At 44.6% G+C, this 10,341-nt stretch overlaps 1 long non-coding RNA gene across 1 annotated transcript; it reads right to left on the minus strand.

Annotated features, from left to right (window-relative positions):
• Nucleotides 1-4,750: 4,750 nt before the first annotated feature.
• LOC114560741 (uncharacterized) lies at nt 4,751-5,355 on the minus strand. The gene is made up of 2 exons (XR_003693227.1): nt 5,115-5,355; nt 4,751-4,851 (listed from the first exon to the last, which is right to left on the minus strand). It is a non-coding gene; the product is annotated as an uncharacterized LOC114560741 (long non-coding RNA).
• Between the last annotated feature and the right edge of the window lie 4,986 nt (nt 5,356-10,341).

Raw genomic sequence — 10,341 nt, forward strand, 5'->3', positions numbered from 1 at the left:
CGAGCTGACGCGCAACCCTTCTGTTCCTGAGCTGACGTGCAACCCTTCTGTTCCCGGGCTGATGTGCAGCTCTCCTGACCCTGGGTTGACGTGCAGCCGCCCAGAATCGCCGCTGACGTGCAGCTCTCCTGACCCTGGGCTGACGTGCAGTTCTCCTGACCCCGGGCTGGCGTGCAGTTCTCCTGACCCGGGGCTGGCGTGCAGTTCTCCTGACCCGGGGCTGGCGTGCAGTTCTCCTGACCCGGGGCTGGCGTGCAGTTCTCCTGTCCCCGAGCTGGCGTGCAGTTCTCCTGTCCCCGAGCTGGCGTGCAGTTCTCCTGACCCGGGGCTGGCGTGCAGTTCTCCTGTCCCCGGGCTGGCGTGCAGTTCTCCTGTCCCCGGGCTGGCGTGCAGTTCTCCTGTCCCCGGGCTGGCGTGCAGTTCTCCTGTCCCCGGCTGGCGTGCAGTTCTCCTGTCGCCGGGCTGGCGTGCAGTTCTCCTGTCCCGGGCTGGCGTGCAGTTCTCCTGTCCCCGGCTGGCGTGCAGTTCTCCTGTCCCCGGGCTGGCGTGCAGTTCTCCTGTCCCCGGGCTGGCGTGCAGTTCTCCTGTCCCCGGGCTGGCGTGCAGTTCTCCTGTCCCCGGGCTGGCGTGCAGTTCCTCTGTCCCTGGGCTGGCACGCAGTCCTCCTGCCTCTGGGCTGACGTACAGCTCTTTCCCAGACTCCCGGCCTGCTAGCGGCCTCTTTGACTCTCAGCTAGCTAGCCACCTTCCTGATTCCCCGCTAGCTAGCGATCTCTCTGAGCCCCCGCTAGCTAGCAACCCTCTTGACTCCAGGCTAGCTAGCAACCTCCTAGATCCCCGGCTGGCTAGCAGCTTCCCTAATTTCCCGCTAGCCAGCAGACCCCCTGACTCCAGGCTAACTAGCACCCTCTCTACGTCCCGGCCGTGTAGCGGCCCCCCAGAGTCCCGGCCGTGTAGCGGCCCCCCAGAGTCCCTTGACTCCCGGCCAGCTAGCGGCTCCCCCGACTCCCAGCCAGCTAGCGGCTCCCCCGACTCCCAGCTAGCTTGCAGTCCCCCTGAATCCAGGCTAGCTAGCGGCTCCCCCGAGTCCCAGCCGGCTAGCAGCCCCCCTGATTCCCAGCGGGCTGACGGCCTCTCTAGTGTCCCTGAGCTCACTAGCGCACGTAGTGTCCCCGAGCCGCCCAGTGTTCCAGCACTGTCCGGCAGCCCTCCAGTTCCCCGGCTGGCTAGCTGCCCGCCTGAACCGACTGTGGCCATTCCCCATGGGACTTTGCCGGTTCCCGGTGCCCCTGAGACCGCCCCTGAGACTTTGTCCTGTCCCCCAGAGACTTTGCCTTTGTCGGTCCGGCCGACTCCTGCCCCCCGGGTTCTGTCGGCGGTCCGGCCGACTCCTGCCCCCCGGGTTCTGTCGGCGGTCCGGCCGACTCCTGCCCCCCGGATTCTGTCGGCGGTCCTGCCGACTCCTGCCCCCCGGGTTCTGTCGGCGGATTGGCCGACTCCTGTTCCTGCTACCTTGTTGGCGAACTCTTTGCCTGGCTCCAGCCCCGCTGACCCGTCGCCTGGCTCCAGCTCAGCTGACCCGTTGCTTGCCCGGCCCTCGGAGGGTTTTAGCCTTCACCGGCCTGCCAAGTCTCCTGAGGGGTTCAGCCTGAGCCATCCTGTTCGGCCTCCTGAAGGGATCTGCCTTTGCAGACAGCCTCCAGTGGGGTATTGCCTTCGCCGCCGGCCTCCAGTGGGGTATCGCCTTCGCCGCCGGCCTCCAGAGGGGCCCCGCCCTCAACCTCCTGTTCGGCCACCAGAGGGGTTTCGCCTTCGACATCGGCCGCCGGAGGGATTTCACCTTCGCCATCTGCCGCCTGAAGGGTTCTGCCTTCGCCATCGGCCGCCTGAACGGTTCTGTCGCCGACGACAACCTCGGAGTCTTCACCGTCCTGCGTGGTCGCCTGAGGGGCTCTACCTTCGTCGCCGGCCGCCTGAAGGTTTCTGCCTTCTCTGTGGTCCCTTGTTGCAGAGGCCTCTCTGTCCCCTGCTGCCCCAGGCCTCTCTGTTCCCTATGGCCTCTCTCGGTTTCCCTTGCCCGGAGTGGCTCTAGTGCCTTCACTCGCCCCTCAAGGGTTGATTTTTCTTGACTGTTTGGGTCGTCCCTCCTCTGTTCCCCTCCGCCCCTCCCTGGTTTGTCTTTTGCTCCTTGGTTTGTTTTTTGGACATCTGGGATCTGTCCCTTGGGGGGTGGGGGGGTACTGTTATGGTTTTGGTGTTGTCTTAGTTTGGTAGTCTGTTTTCTGTGTTGTCTTTTGCTCAGTTTCCTGTTTTATTTTGAAGTCTCTGGTTTTCTGTCTTGTCCACTTTACTTCCTGTCTTGTGTTTCCCTCCTTTTTGATTGCTTTGCCCAGCCTAATGTGTTTCACCTGTTTCCCAGCCTTGTGTCACCTGTCTTGTGTTATCTCATTACCCTCTGTATTTAGTCTTTGTGTTCCCCTTGTCCGGTGTCAGATCATTTTGTGTGTTTTGTGTTCCCCAGTGTCAGCGCTCCCGGTTATTCCTGTTTTTGGATTCCCTTGGTTTTTTGATACCTTTTTATCTTTGTTTTTGGAATCGTTTTTGCCTGCTGCCGTTAACAGGACTCCCTTGGTTTGTTTGTGTTATATTAATAAATCCTCCTCTTCAAAGTTCTCCTGCCTGCTCTCTGCATTTTGGGTCCGCCATTCCCTACTCCTCCCTACTACACCTAACAGGCTACAACATGAAGTACACTGCATAGTTTTTTTTTTTTTATAGGGTGGGGGCTGTTTTAACGTCAACAAACAATTACTATACAGTATATACCTGAGGTAACCATCTGTAATATGTATTTGAGGTCTGTGGTATGGAAAACTAGTAGTGTACTGTGCCCCCAATCTGCATGTATCGGTATTCAAAATAAATTCTCACTTTGAAGCTTTCTTTGAAGGACAACAGTTTTGTATTTAAGAGCTCAATGAACCCTGGCATTCCAGTGAGTGCTCACTTCTGGACTTCATTAAAATGCATCCAGCTGCAGAATGTGACTATAGTGGAAACATAGGGAGGGGCTAGGGGGTGCTGTAGCTACCCCTAGGATTGCCATAGCACCCCCTTAGCACTCACAAATAAATTGCTGTGGTTGATTTATAAATAAAAAATCGTTAATGTGTAAATAGTATAATTTATATTTGAAAAATAAATAAATACGTTAATAAAACAAACCGATTATTTTTAGGCTAAACACATGTGATCGTAATCGGCCAAAGGGTGCAGTACCGTTTTCACAAAGAAGAAGAGCTCAATATTGGGAGCGGTCAGGATTAGAGAAGTGAGTCTAACGCTAGCAATGGATATTTTTTTACTCCCTAAACGTCAAGGTGTGGAGACTTTATCAAAATCTGTAAATGAGACTGGGAGATATGGTGAACCTGTCACCGAACGGGACGAAGAAAAAGCGGCCGGAGGAAGATGACCTGACCACGGCCGTGATTGCTGCGGAGGATGCCTAACGTCACCCTGCTGTGAATGACATTAGGCCACAGTGGGTGAGTCAGCTGTTATAGGGGGTCCATGCAAGAACTTTACTCTTATCTCTGTCTCGTAGAAGAACATTACAGTGAACATGGGTTTTACAGAAATGTGAATGAATGGAACCCCGAATCTAAAGTTCTACAGGACATTGGTTTATTTTTAGCCCCAGAAAAACATGTTCGCCCTCAGTGGCTTATATTTAGATATTAAGTCACTACAGATATGACTACATTATTTTGACCATACGTGCAAGTGTGAAAACTGTGTGAGGATACATGCGCGTGTGTTTTTTATGTGTGCGCTTGGCTATGGGTGATGTATTTGGACTGCTGCATTACTCTTTTGAGCCACTGTATGAGAGCTGCAGTAATGATTGTTTGAACCCGGCTTGTTGTATCGGCAACTTTAAATCAATCTCTCTCGTTCGCTCGCTTAGTAAACCGGTGGTTGGGTGTGTGTAATGTTAGGCTATTTGTGTCAAGGGAAACTCCAAATTTCAGAGCACCCTCACTGAAACGTCCAGCAACCCCAAAGCACCAGCAAAAGAACATCTCTGGCGCCGCCACACGGGCCAATTTTGCTGTCACCTGTGCGCAATTTCATAGTCGCAGCAGCAGCAGCAGCAGCAGCAGCACTGGCAGCACTTACAAATGATCCGTTTAGTGCCATGCAATGAAAAATAGCTTTTCACAAAGTTTTTCACAAGTTCAGTGATTGCATTTTCCAAAAGAATGGTTTAATTCTGAAACTAACTCAGTGTCTTTTAATATTATTTCTTGTAGGCTACATACCAAGAACATTCATGAACTTACTGAGATACCCCATTATGTGGTGAGTAGTAGCCTACGTGTGCTGTTGGCAAAATTGGGTCTAATCTGTCTGTGTCTATGTCTGACCTGGGCTGGCACATGTTCACGTTAAAAAGCGTGTCCCGTTTTAGTTCCGGGAAATCTGGTCACCCTAAGATTGGAGGCACACTTACTAGTTTTCCATACCACAGACCTCAAATATTACAGATGGTTACCTCAGGTATATACTGTATTTTTGTTTATTGTTGATGTTAAAACAGCCCCCACCCTATAAAAAAAAACTATGCAGCGTACTTCATTTTGTAGCCAGCCGTTGCAATAAAGATTGTACAATTTTGTTTAGCTTACATGCTCTCTTTGAGAGGACACAGATTTAAAATAAAAATAAAAAATCACAGACAATGCAATTTAAAATAAAAATCTTTTTTATTGTGGTATATTTCACATAATATTATATGATTACAAACAGCCCATCAGCTCAAGTTCTTTACTCAGCTGCGTCTTTTCCCTGGAAAAAAAATTAAACAATTAATACTACTAGTATTACTTGTTGTAGCTACACATCATACTCTGTGAAAGTTTTGTCCATTGTTAATTATATGAGGCTTAAAGGGAATCATAGTCATTTTTTTCAGTCATGACTAAAATATTGTGAGACATAAATTACAGTTGGAGGAAGGTTAGGTTAAGTTACTTTATTGGTACCCATAGGTAAACTAGTAAGAATTTCATTTGGTTACATTCTCATAAAGCTGATGTGTATATATTTACCTTGCCAGAGTCACGGCTCTTCGCTCTCAACTTGTTGACCTGGGACTCTGCGATGTCAGCGCGCTCCTCAGCCTCCTCCAGCTCATGCTGCACCTTCCTGCACTTGGACAGATGAGTGTTGGCCTGCTACTCCTAAAAAAAACATAGAGATTGACATTTTTAAATCTGACTAAAGGTCTACATTTTGTGCAATAAATCTGCCACAGTATCAAGCCTTCGGTGTTGAAAATATATATTTTGTCCTTATCGCCTCCTCAGCCTGCCTCTTGTAGGCCTTGACTTTGAGCTGCAACTTGTCAACTAGATCCTGCAGCCTGGCAACATTTTTCTTGTCCTCCTCAGTCTGTTGCATATTTCTTTTAGTGCTTTTTAAGTTATTTCTGGGTACAATGAGTTAGAATTGTAACATTCTATGTTTTACATCATGAATCAAAACACCTCTACAGCTGTCTGGGGCCCTTTTACGTTTGGCCCCCAGGCAGTTGCCTAACTTGCCTAATGAGTTTTCTCTTCTCTGATTTCCCCCCTGAACCAGTGTATTTCAAATGTGTTTATGACCGTGAGTAGTCGTGGCTTGGGTATGTGACGCCACTATGTCATGGCAGGTGTATTGCTCAGGACCCAAGGAAGCACAGTGTGAGCATTACGTTGATTGTATGTGCAGTTCTCAAGAAAGACCAACACCACAGGCCAAGAAATCGGCCTGTTTGAAACAGACATGGTTTGAACGGCCACCTCAATTGTCATATAAATAATACAAAAGATCAAAAAATTTAAAGTTACATCTATGATTGTCCTAGACTTATTCTACATTATGCATTTAGTATTCAATGTGTAAAAGTCTTCCAAAGTGTCAATTTGGTATATTGAACACTACCATTGTATTTTATTTTTTTTTTTAAACTTGCTAAATTATTTTAGTAGAACTAACATAACTAATCTGATTTCAAATAGTAGGATATTGATAATTCATGTTTACCTGAGGTACAGTCTGTCCCTTGGTGACATACTCATTTCCGACCTTCACTCTGGGAAAGCACATAGCCTTGAGCATGTCAGCGGAGTTCAGACCCAGCAAGTAAGCAACCTTGTCAGCCTCTGCAAACAGTTCAGAGATTTACCATCATGATTTATGCAAACATATTTTTAATACTATGGAAGTGGAGATCACTCACATCAGTGGCTTCCAGCTCAACTTTGTCATCAATGCTGGCCACAGTGATCTGACCCATGCTACACATGGGGTAGTCGTAGGGGTTGGTGGTGATGAGTGCCATATCTGGAGATGAAAAAAGGGTGAAAACGTCACAACATTTGTTCCATATGAAAACAGGTAACACGATGTGCTCTCACTCTCCTTACCAATCAGCTCAGGTATGTGTGCAGTCATCATCTGATAGAAGATGTGGTAGCCTCTTTCATCAGGAAGCTGGAATGTCACTCTTGACTTCTCCAGCAGATCTACAAATATTGTTCATAAATTACAGTCTGACCAATTCTCATTTCCAGTCGTTTGTATGTACTATGAGTATTATTACTTACATGTCTCAATATCAGCACTAGCCAGTTTGCCAGTTGCGCCAAAATGGATTCTGATGAATTTACCCTGTTTGGAACAATGGATTTTTAATTTCCCTCCACATTGGCAATCTGTGACAAGACCTCTCTCATGTGTAGAAATCGTTCCATACTTACAAAACGAGAAGAGTTGTCATTCCTCACAGTTTTGGCGTTACCATAGGCCTCCAGCAGAGGATTGGCTGCAATAATCTGATCCTCCAATGACCCCTATAATCCAGGTTTAGAATTGCTATTAGAAAATAACTATTCTCCTACCCTGGAAAAACATTTCATACATAAGAACCCTGAATTGTACTCATCATACAGTAACATACCTTTGATGCATCCCTCTTTACTCCACCAACTGCGATTGTTGCAAGGATGACACGCTTGGTGTTCAGTCTTTCCAGCACCAGATTCTCCACTAGGTATAGACACAGACTTATAGTAAGAAGTTGATCAAGATATTTAACTATGTTTAACAAAGTCTACAAATGTTAATGTAACAAACTCACGTGATCAAGATAGACTGGTTCTCCCTATCTGTTAAATAAAACACAAAATCATTTACTGTTTTACTGCAACAGAAACCTCATATACTGATAAATTGTTTTGGTAATGACTTACCAGTAAGCATGAACTGAAAAGCGTTGTCAGAGACAGAGAAGATGTGGGGTGGAGCCTCCATACGCTTCTTGCCTCTATAGGCAGATACACATTCAGCATCGTACACTGGGAGCCACTTGTAGGGGTTCACTGTAGCACAGAACAACCCAGAGTAGGTCTGAAAGTGATCATAGAGATTCAACAGTTAACTCTATGTTTCCTCCAAGTATAGCAATTCACAATAGTTCTCTTTTCTCATTAGGCAGATTGTCTTACGTAGATCATCCAGGCTGCATAACGCTCTTTGAGGTTATACAGCACAGAGGCTTCATTGAGATGGGTCATCATGGCCATGTCCTCAATCTTGTCATACTTGGGAGGGCAGTGTTTCCTTTAGGATTTTTTTTAGCAGTGGGGGCAGGTCCGAAATGTAACATTTACAGTTTTTCTCAGTCGCTTTGGTACGTTTCTCAGATCAGAATTGAAATTCTCAAAACTACCTGTTTAATCTTCACATTATTGTGTCACTTGTGCACATCAAAAAAACTGTTTCTCATTTCTTTGAACAAGTTGCAAATGCTTTGGTACATCCAAGCAAATGATAATGTACAATTCTCTGCTTTTCCCCTTACTACATTATCAATTGCTTATGTCATGTTGATAAAAATGTATTATAATGGGTCTCTGTTGAATAGTCTCACCCCCCACAACATTTAGGCATTAGTTCATAGCATAAGTCTTTACATGCAAAATGGTTGAACATGTTGTCGTAATATGTCAAGCATATTTCTATACGTTTCAATTAGACTTTTTTTCTAAATCTGTCCTGAATTGGTAAATTGCTCCCAGGTGAATCTTGACTTTCTCTAATGAAGGTGCATCTCATGAACCATCAACTGGCACGTATATATATATATATATATATATATATATATATATATATATATATATATATATATATATATATATATATATATATACGTGCCAAAAGTCTAATTGAAACGTATAGAAATATGCTTGACATATTACGACAACATGTTCAACCATTTTGCATGTATATATATATATATATATATATATATACACGTGCCAGTTGATGGTTCATAGCCGGAGCACAACACAATGTTACAATGTCTGACGATGGAAGGACAAGGAATTGGACGGGGTCAACAGCCAGAGAGAAGAAGGAAGCCTGCACTGTAATTCCTACAGCACTGCATGTACAGTTTTCCCTAAGGAGATGTCCTATGTTCACATTTCTTTTTTTCTTTTTTTTCTTTGTGCTATGCAGTGCTGTCTTTTCCTTTCTGTATCGCAATGGTCAACAAATTACAGTACAAACAGTAAAAAGCGTAAATGTGAATCGTGTCCAGCCTCTTGCAATCAAACTCCCACATACACTAAGGTGTAACCTACAATTTACAATAATTGTCATCAAAACGTAAAAAGCCATCATTTACATCAGAACATCCCTCCAGAGTACACTGTTATATTGACAACATGACTAAGCAATTTGACCGTACGGTAATCCATGGTGTTTTGCTTTTTGTACGAATTGTTTTGAGAAAACTGTTTTGCAAATGTCGAGGATGATTCGAGAAATGTACCAAAGCAACTGAGAAAAACTGTGAGTTTCCTTACCTGACCTCCTCTCTGTCAACAGTATTCACCAATTCTGTTAAAAAAAAATCTGATGTTAGAGTGTGTAAAAACAAGATTCAGTCAACAAATGTTTCTATTTACATAACTTATTTCTTAAATGATATTTATAAAATGGCCTTAAACTTAAACTCCCAGATCTTTACTACTACACTCTGTGTCCACAAGTAGCTTTTATATTAAACTCGGTTTTGATGACACAGCTAAAGTTAAATCGACATCATGTGGTGGTATTCATACCAAATTTGGTGAGACAGATTTATAGAAAGAGAATTTATCATCTCATGTTTCAGGTTTCATTTCTTTTGACCACGTCTTGGTCTTTGCTTACACATTACGGCTATTTTTAAAGTACAAGCTGTATAAGCCTTTTTGGTAACCTTTATAATAGGTAGCACTTCATAATAACTACACACTATAAAGCCTCAGTTAAGTATGAGTAAATACTTAATGCATCATTTATAAAGCATTGTTCCTACATTATTAAACATTAGTATGTAATTATGAGCACAGTTATATATGTTAACTGTAAGTGTTTCTCACTTAAGATGAGGTCACACAAAATACTTAACTTATAACAAGTAATTACCTGAATTAATCATGAATTTCAGTATTAATAAAACATCTATTAACACACTCAATACCCATTAGTGCATGTCAAAATCATATGTATAAATACATGCATGCACGTTCATCTTTTTAATCATTTAATCATTTACTTATACTTTTTGTGAACCATCGTCAGCTCCATAATTGGTTTGTAATTAATCAAGGCCCGAGCACTGTAGGTCCTTTTGAAATCGCTCGTGATTAGTATAAGGGCCTGAGCACCGACAGCGTGTGGTCTTCTGGAGGACCACAGGGAGATGGTCTCTAGCTCTGGGTGATTATAACGTTTATTCTAACTTCATTTACCTTTTCTAACTTCTTTCTCAAATCTTCCATCTGATTCAAACTGCCATTACTGGAAATCCACATTTCTCCCAGGATTTCAAATGTGCACCTGTCCATTCTCCGAATCTGTCACACACTATCTTCATAGACACAGAACTCATAATGAGACTCCTTTTTCTCTTTACTCTCATATTTACCTTCACCTTACCCATCTTGCAATAGGGTGTCACCCACACTCTTTTTTTTTGCTTAAACATTGTGTGTGTGTGTGTGTGTGTGTGTGTGTGTGTGTGTGTGTGTGTGTGTGTGTGTGTGTGTGTGAGAGACAGCACTGGATGTACCTAATATTCTGAGACACATTGCTAAACTTAGAGCCGTGGTTTTGCAATGTGAATTTGAGATGATCATTCGTGGTCTTATATCATCCCGGCTTGATTACTCCGTGAGTAGCAAGGCGGCCCAGGACCGTCTGCAACTGGTCCAGAACTCTGTTCCTAGGCTGTTGACC

This window comes from Perca flavescens, chromosome 8, assembly GCF_004354835.1.
Source record: "Perca flavescens isolate YP-PL-M2 chromosome 8, PFLA_1.0, whole genome shotgun sequence".
In the NCBI taxonomy this organism is placed as follows: domain Eukaryota; kingdom Metazoa; phylum Chordata; class Actinopteri; order Perciformes; family Percidae; genus Perca; species Perca flavescens.